This window comes from Colobus angolensis, unplaced genomic scaffold (assembly GCF_000951035.1).
Source record: "Colobus angolensis palliatus isolate OR3802 unplaced genomic scaffold, Cang.pa_1.0 Scaffold246, whole genome shotgun sequence".
NCBI classification, from domain to species: domain Eukaryota; kingdom Metazoa; phylum Chordata; class Mammalia; order Primates; family Cercopithecidae; genus Colobus; species Colobus angolensis.
The window spans coordinates 150,940-159,543 of record NW_012115666.1 but is presented as its reverse complement, the minus strand read 5'-3'; the positions used below and the strand labels follow the sequence as shown (position 1 = coordinate 159,543).

The window sequence follows — 8,604 nt, the reverse complement described above, 5'->3', positions numbered from 1 at the left end:
TCCACATGCATTCAATGTTTAGTCCCCACTTATAAGTGAGACCATGTGGTATTGGTAAAACATTCTTTTTGAAAATATGTGAGACCATGGAAAGAAAATAGAACTGAATAATCAAACATCCGCAATTCCTTATATGATCCCTTCAAAACCCCCAGCTAGGGGAATCTTCTCAATATAAACTTTGGAACTTTGTTAATCTCTCACTGAACTCTGGAGGTTTATGCTTGTTTTTCTTGTGTCTGTTTTTTCTCCCCACTCCCACGCTCAGCCCTGCAGCAATGGCTGCCTCTCTGTCTTGTCTCATTGTCCTCAAATCAGACATGCAGCTATGGTCCCAAGCAATTCCAATTTCCCCCTCAAATCCACAGGATACACCGCGGACCCAACTTCTACTGTTGAGAACTAACCCACCCTCTGAATAAGAGGTCTGATCTTTATTTGGGATCACTGCTAAGATAGAAAAAGAAAATAGCATGTAAGAATTCTGCGTAGAATTCAGTTCTGATTGGAGGAGGCAACAATTTCTTCTCTTAATCACTTCATTTTACATTCACAGTATCCAAGGATGTGGTGCTTTCCTATTGCAGGAGGAGAAATCAGGCAGATGGCAGAAGGAAAGGTCAGATCTTGGGAAGAGATCCTCTGGCCTTCAAATGAAAGTTTGTGGATTATAGATTCAGGAGTGAAGATTAGGAATTTGGGGAGGCATTCTACAAGATCAGCCACCTCTGCCTCTCTACTTCACATGATTCTCTTGCCTCAGCCTCTCGAGTAGCTGGGATTACAGGAGCCTGCCACAACGCCAGGCTAGATTTTGTATTTTTAGTAGAGATGGGATTTCACCATGTTGGCCAGGCTAGTCTCAAGCTCCCGGCCTCAAGCGATCTGCCCACCTCAGCCTCCCAAAGTTCTGGGATTACAGGCATGAGCCACCACCCCTGGCCAGCTCCCTTCTTACCTAATGCATCAAGAGGCTTGGCCATAATTTTGTTTAAATATCTGTCAAACTCTGTGCCCATTTGCCATAAAATCAAGATTACTGAGTTAATCTTAGATTTTAAAATGGAAAGGCTGGGCCTCAGAAAAGCAGTTAGGAAAGTTACCTGGACATTTCTAAGTTTCTACAGCAATGTTCCAACTGTCCCAAGCAAAGGACAATAGCACAAAGTTAGAGGAGCTTCATTAATTATTGACGACTGATTCGTTCACTTATTTAATGAAAGACTTGAAGGAAGGAAGAATCCCCGAATGGAGGAGACTGGAAAGGACGCACGACAAGACGCCTGCGGTCTCTGGAGACCCAGCCAGTCCCCCCCCTCCCCAGGGTCTGGCCTTGACCATTGCATGGCGTGTTTTGGGGGTGCCTTTCTCTACCAGATTCTTCTAAAGCTCAGCTGCACCCACCCTTAAATGGAACAGAAGGCATCTGCTCGGGGGCTCTGCATTCTTCCACCCGGCTCCACCTTTCTGTGGGCTAAACAGGAACCACCGAACTAGAGTAAATCTCAGCCCTGCAGGACACTTTAGTCAAAAACTAGGACTAAAGAAAAGCAGAGTTGGGCTGGTAATCCACACAGGGCTAGCTTTAAACTTCTTTTCATGAATCACTCGCCCAGCGCATTAAGTCGGGTACTTGGCTGATCTGAACCTCAGAGGGAGACTTCCGACCTTCCACTCAGCAGCCCCTGGATCTCGCAGCTCCGCCTCCCCGCCCCCAACTCCTGCCTCTGGTTCACCAGGCAGGTGCGCCGCTCCCTGGGACAGGTTGGGACTGAGCTGCCTCGTGCTGCGTCCAAGTGCCCTGAGGCTACGCCCAGAGGCGGCGCAGCCAATCGCAGTGCGGCAGGCGGTGGGGACAGAGCCGCCTGGGTGGCATCCTGGTGGGGGACTTTAGAGGTCAAATTAGCAAACTTGAGGCAGCCGCAGAGGACTGAAGACCCCCGGACCCTGCACTTGCCTGACTGTGCCTGTACAGATGGGACAGGGGCCACCCCGGTGCCCGGCGAGTACCTCCGCTCTGTGAGTGGGCGCCTTTCTGGGGTGCTGAGTTATGGTATTCCTAGGGCTGGTGGGGCAGGACAGGGAAGCTCAACCCCTGCGAGTCAGGTGGAGATGCCCCTTGCTCCTTGCACCACCGCACACGTCCCGTGGCCGCAGTGATCCTGAGCAGAGGGTGGGGGCAAGCAGCGTGGGACCTGGCCTGGGACCCCAGCCCGGAGCCCTGGTTTTGGAGAGGCAGATGAGGTTTTGGCAGCACTGGCGACATGTAAGGCTGCGGGAGCAGTGTGTACTCTCCTTCCCACTGTCTCCTGGGAAGGCATTCCAGAAAGGTTTCCTGCAACAAGGGGAGGTTGGAAAACATAGCTCACCTCCTGCTGTGTATTAGCCAAAAACAAGGTGTGAACTCACCTCCCAATTATTGGGGATCCCTTTGTCCCTGCTTGGGATTAGAAGTCTCCATTGGCGGGGTTTTGCCTGGATGACCTCAGTACAATTGGTACAAAACCTAGATCAGCTGGTTTCCTAGTTGTTGCCTTAACCTTCTCACACAGGAGGTACCTTCATATTTTTCTCATAACCTAAATTATCATCGCATAAACTGTTTCAGCTCCTACAGCTCTGGACAGGCTGCGTTTCATTTTGGTGAGTCCATCCAATATCTCCACTTGCCCTGTGTTTCTCCAACCAGATCCCTGGCCTCTTCCACAGTCCTTAGGTAGATGCTTAAATATTTTTATTCTACCGTGGTGGCTCTAGTTTCTCAGGGGGCAGTAAGGTGGCTTTTTAGGATTGGTCTAATCAGATCCTCATTTCTCTTCCCTTCCTAGCTTTTGAAACATGAATCCCTCACTTCTCCTGGTTGCCTTTTGCCTGAGATTAGCCTCAGCTACTCTAACAGCTTAGATGCACAGTGGAACCAGTGGAAGGCAAAGCACAAGAGATTATATGGCATGGTTGGTGGCATCTGTAACCATCCAAAGGGATTCCTGAGAGAATGGTCCTTGATGTTGGGAGATTATAGCCAGAGAGTAGCTACTAGAGGCCAGCTCTTACCAATAACCTAATGCAATAACCTAATGGCGCCGATTATGAGCATGATATGGGCATACGCTCCTGTCGTTTTTTGGCTTGGAGAACAGCTCCCAGAGGCGTCAAGCCTTCCCTGGCCATGGTTTCTCTTCCATGTCTGTCTGCAGATTCACTTGGTGAGCATGAGATGGGTTTTAGGTAGAAATAAAGAGCATTCAGTTACATGTTTGCCTCAAGAATGAAGAAGGGTAGAGGAGAGCAGTGTGGGAGAAGAACATGAAGATGACTGAGCAGCACAATCAGGAATACAGCCAAGGGAAACAGCTTCACAATGGCCATGAGTGCCTTTGGAGTTATGGTGAGTGTGCTGTGGACTGCTGTGTGGACTCTGTGTTTCCTCTCCTCGGTTCTTTACTAAAGTAATCTCTTGCTTTTCAACATTTTATTTCCTTTTCCTTGAAGACCAGTGAATAATTCAGGCAGGTGGTGAATGGCTTTCAATACCAGAAGCACAGGAAGGGGAAAGCGTTCCAGGAACCTCTGTTTCATGATATTCCCAAATCTGTGGATTGGAGAGAGAAAGGCTATGTGACTCCTGTGAAGGATCAGGTAAGATAGTGTCAGATTCAGACCTCCCATCTCCCCAGGAAAGCCAAGAGGTGATCAACCTCTTTGCTTTAGTGGCGTGTAGAACAACTTGCAGTTCATAGTATTCAGATATATGAGCTGTTGTCAAAGTTTTGCTGTTTGCTTTGTGAATGACAGCTTTTTTCTTCTTTTTTCCGGGTAAGTGTGCATCTTCTTATACTTTTAGTACAGCTGGGGCTCTGGAAGGACAGGTGTTCGGAAAACTGAGAAACTAGTTTTACTGAGCGTGCAGACCTGGTGGACTGCTCTAGGTTTCAAGGCAATGTTGGCTGCATTTTTGGTGAACCATTGTTTTGCTTCCAGTATGTTGCCGACAATGGAGGCCTGGACTCTGAGGAATCCTATCCATATGAAAGAAAGGTCAGTGGAGTTCTTTATCTTGCTGTCATTCCAGCTCTGCTTTTGGAAAGTGGAGCACTTTCAGAGGTAACAGACACTTTTTTTCAGAACTCACGTTTGAGATGGTAGAATCTATATCTGCAAACTGTCAGTGCTGTCATTATAAATTATTAGCCTTTGCGCAGTTCTATGATTATGTAGTTAACACACAGCTGTTCTTGCTATATGTCAGCAAGAACATATAACATAGAGAAGAGCCAAACATAGTAACATTGAGAATATACCAACTATTTTACATATAATACACATTTCCCCATTGTGAAAAAATTTCTTATGGATCATAAGCCTAAGGGTCTCGTTCAAGAGACTTGAGCTAATGTTTAGTTTCAAGTCAACTAACAGCACTTCATTTCCTGGGAAATCCTAAGCTGCAAAGTGCTGAGCATTGTGGTTCTAACTCATGTTGTCCAGAGGGAGGATGGTGGTAATCAAGTCTCTTCCCCCTTTACTTTTCAAAGGAAGAAGCCTGTAGGTACAATCCTAAGTATTCTGCTACTAATGACACTGGGTACATGCAAATACTCCCTATGGAAGAGAAGGCCCTAATGAAGGCTGTGGCAACTGTGGGACCCATCTCTCCTGTTGTTTACAGACTTCTTGATTCCTTCTGGTCCTATAAAAAAAAGAAGGTAAGAGTTTTTCTTTGTAGATGCTGAGGAAGAAAAATTGAAAACCACCATGACATACAAGCAGGATGGACTATTTGGTACAAAACATTCAATGTAAATATATGGGTTTGTAGATTTCACATGGTTTATTTTATATATGCAATCTTTCTCTCTTTCTCTCTTTCTTTCTCTCTTTTTCTCTTTCTCTCTCTCTTTCTTTTTTTTTCTTTGAGACGGAGTCTTGCTCTGTCGCCCAGGCTGGAGTGCAGTGGCTGGATCTCAGCTCACTGCAAGCTCCACTTCCTGGGTTTACGCCATTCTCCTGCCTCAGCCTCCCGAGTAGCTGGGACTACAGGCGCCCGCCAGCGCGCCCGGCTAGTTTTTTTGTATTTTTTAGTAGAGACGGGGTTTCACCGTGTTAGCCAGGATGGTCTCGATCTCCTGACCTCGTGATCCGCCCATCTCGGCCTCCCAAAGTGCTGGGATTACAGGCTTGAGCCACCGCGCCCGGCCCTCTCTCTCTTTCTTTCTCTCTTTTTCTCTTTCTCTCTTTCTCTCTCTCTCTCTCTCCTTCTTTTCTTTCCTTTCTTTCTTTCCTTTCTTTTCCTTCCTTCCTTCCTTCCTTCTTTCCTTCCTTTCTCTTTCTTTCTTTTTTGAGATGAAGTCTCGCTCTTGTCTCTCAGGCTGGAGTGCAATGGCGCAATCTCAGCTCACTGCAACCTCCGCCTCCTGGGTTCAAGCGATTCTCCTGCCTCAGCCTCCTGAGTAGCTGGGATTACAGGTGCCCACCACCATGCCCGGCTAAGTACTTGCATTCATGGGGTTATGCTTAATGTGCCCATGAATGTACATACTTCATAACTCTTTATAAATTGTTACTTATGGCTTGGTGTAGTGGCTCACACCTGTAATCCCAGTGCTTTGGAGACAGAAAGGCTTTGTGACTCCTGTGAAGGATCAGGTAAGATAGTGTCAGATTCAGACCTCCCATCTCCCATCTCCCATCACCAAGAGGTGATTGACCTGTTTGCTTTAGCAGTGTGTAGAACAGCTTGCAGTTCATAGTATCCAGATATATGAGCTGTTGTCAAAGTTTTACTGTTTGTGGGTGGATCACCTGAGGTCAGGAGTTCAAGACCAGCCTGGCCAACATGGCGAAGCCCTGTCTCTACTAAAAATACAAAACTTAGCCAGGCGTGGTGGCATGTGCCTGTAACCCCAGCTACTCACGAGTCTGAGACAGGAGAATCACTTGAACCCAGGAGGCGGAGGTTGCAGTAAGCCGAGATTGAGTAACTGTACTCCAGCTTGGGTGACACAGTGAGACTCCATCTCCAAACAAAACAAAACAAAAATCATAATTCGTACATTTAAAGGCTTTTTTCATGTTTATGCTTAAGTCTTTATTGGGCATCTCCTATGAGATGGTGCTGTGCTGGCCTTGAGGACATACAAATGAAGCATATACTCACGGCTTCTTCCTCTGGACCTCGTATTCCCACGTAAACAAGCAAATCAAAACCTGGCACAAATCCGCGGGCAAGTGCAGCACTGCGCAGGCTCTCAAGGGAGCCGGGGACAGTCAGCGCACACACTAGGAAGGTGCTTCCCTCTAGGGGTCAGGGCCGGTCTAAGCAAGTAGCATCTGATCTCGATTTCAATAGTTCATAGCTGTCATATGTTGGACAGGGCGTGAGGGGGCAGTTTTTCTTTGTGCAGTATTATTTCAATTTTTAAGTAACGAGCATTCATTATTTTCATGAGATAACAGATTCAGAAAGTATGTTGTTCAAGAAAAAAGTTAAAGAACTGATAGAGGAGAAGAAGGAGGAGGAAGAGGGGGAGAAACAGAGGGTCCTCAGATAACTTGATAAAGGCGAGTCTCTCATTTGGGGACTGATGTTCCTGAGATCTGTGCGGACACTGCTCAGCGGGTCCATCACACAGCACAGGCCTGAGGAAGCACCACTGCCCAGCTGGACTGCAGGGCACTCCACGCTCATCTCAGTCGCACAGAATCTCTCTGAGGATGGTGGCTGTTGGCTCCAAGTTACCATTCCCAGCCAAGAGAAACAGGGAGGGGGCTTTGCTAAGGGCTAAAGGAGGGATGGACAATGAGGAGATAAACCAGGACAGTGTTCTGATGAGACTGCTTTAGTGAGGATGCAGAGCAGTGGCTCTGCTCAGAACTCCAGAACACTTGCTCCCTTCCGCTGCGCCACTCCCCACAACCAGGCACACTCCCCTCACCCCAACCCGGGGCAGTATGTTGAGCTCTGAACAGAAGCGCTCTTTCCCTGGCGCTTTATATTCTTTCCTCTTCAGTCACATTCAAGAGCAGCACAAACTGCGAATCACCCAGCACTCAGGGGTGTCCAATATAGGTAAAAAATAAGACCAAATTCTTGGCTTTGTGTCTGTAATTCTGAAAAAAGATTCCAGCAGCGACTTCCTGTTTCCATTATAGCATGGAAGGAGTTTGGAAGTTGTAACCATCTACTAACAAATAAAAACCTGAATAAATTTTGAAATCAACAACTCTTCTTAGATCCCTAAGACAAGCGAAGTCATGAAGCAAACCACTGCCCTAATACCTGGAGAGAGAAAGGAATACCGAGAATCGCAACTCACAGGAGCCGAGACCATGGCCAGAGGCCTCTGCAGGAACAAGTGCCTCCTAAGAAAAACCAAGCTGTAACTGACAAATTGCCAGAGGCAGGGTGTGGACAAATTGCAGCATTAAAACTCAGCCCGGGGTTCGGTCCTGGCTTTGGTCCTGGCTTCAGTCCTGGGAGTGCCCTCAGGTTGCATAGCTTCAGTAGCTCCACCAGGCTCTCAAAGTGAAAACCTGAGAATTCCCTTATGATTCCTGCTGGGGACGGAAAAAGTAACAATTTTGGAATCTGCCAGAGCATTCTGTTCTCCTTAATAAGGCCTACACTCAAGAGACACTGTTTTACCAAACTCTAACCTATTTGGGTTTTATCAAAGCTTGACCGACCTGAGCGAGGAAATACCCAACTCCAGCCTGCTTTAGCCTTCCAGGTGGAGAAGGGTAGCACCCAACAACAGCCCGCTTTGGCCACTCTCTTCTGTCTGAGGAGGGAAAAACTGAGAGGCACTTGTGAATTCCATAGTGCAGGGATGCAGATTTGTGAAAAAACTGCACTCACAGGACTAAGGGGCGCTTCTCCTCCCTCTAACCCGCACCACCACTTTCCTAAAGTGTCCTTTGTCAGAGCTTCTTTCACCGTACCTCAAGTTTCTCTTTCAAAAGAAAATTACAAGGCATTCTAAAAGGCCAAAAGTGAGGTAGGAAAGTAGGGTCTGGAGGCAGAAAACATAAGGCCAATTCACACTTCAGCTATGACAGGAAATATCCTCTCCATAGGGTATAGATCAAGGAAATGACTTTGTAACTTTACTTCATCCTCTCCATTTGCACAGGGCATATGCCAAGTAACCAATGGAATCTTCTAGAGGGTATTTAAACTCCCCAAAATCTGTAACAGGGCCTTTGAGCCACTATGCTCAGGCCTGCTCCCACACTGTGGAGTGTACTATTATTTTCAATAAAACCCTTCATTCCTTCCTTGCTTCGTTTGTGGGTTTTGTCCAATTCTTTGTTGAAGACACCAAGAACCTGGACATCCTCCACCATTAACAAAAGCACAACTTGAAGAGACAGAACAAGCCTCAGAACAAGAATCAGATATGTCATGGGTGTCAGAACAATCAAACCAGGAACTTAAAATAGCTATGATTACTATGCTAAGGGTTAATGGAAAAATTAACAAGTGAGAACACATGGAGAATGTAAAAAGAGAGATGAAAATTCTAAGAAAGAATGAAAAAGAAATGGCCTCTCAAATTGTAGGGTAAATTTGTTCTCTGAAGCTGCCTTATCTGCCTAAAGTCC

General features: G+C 46.7%; 1 pseudogene; it reads left to right on the top strand.

Moving 5' to 3' along the window:
- Positions 1-2,838: 2,838 nt before the first annotated feature.
- The window catches only part of LOC105514502, a 7,481-nt pseudogene continuing 1,715 nt past the window's right edge, over positions 2,839-8,604 (top strand).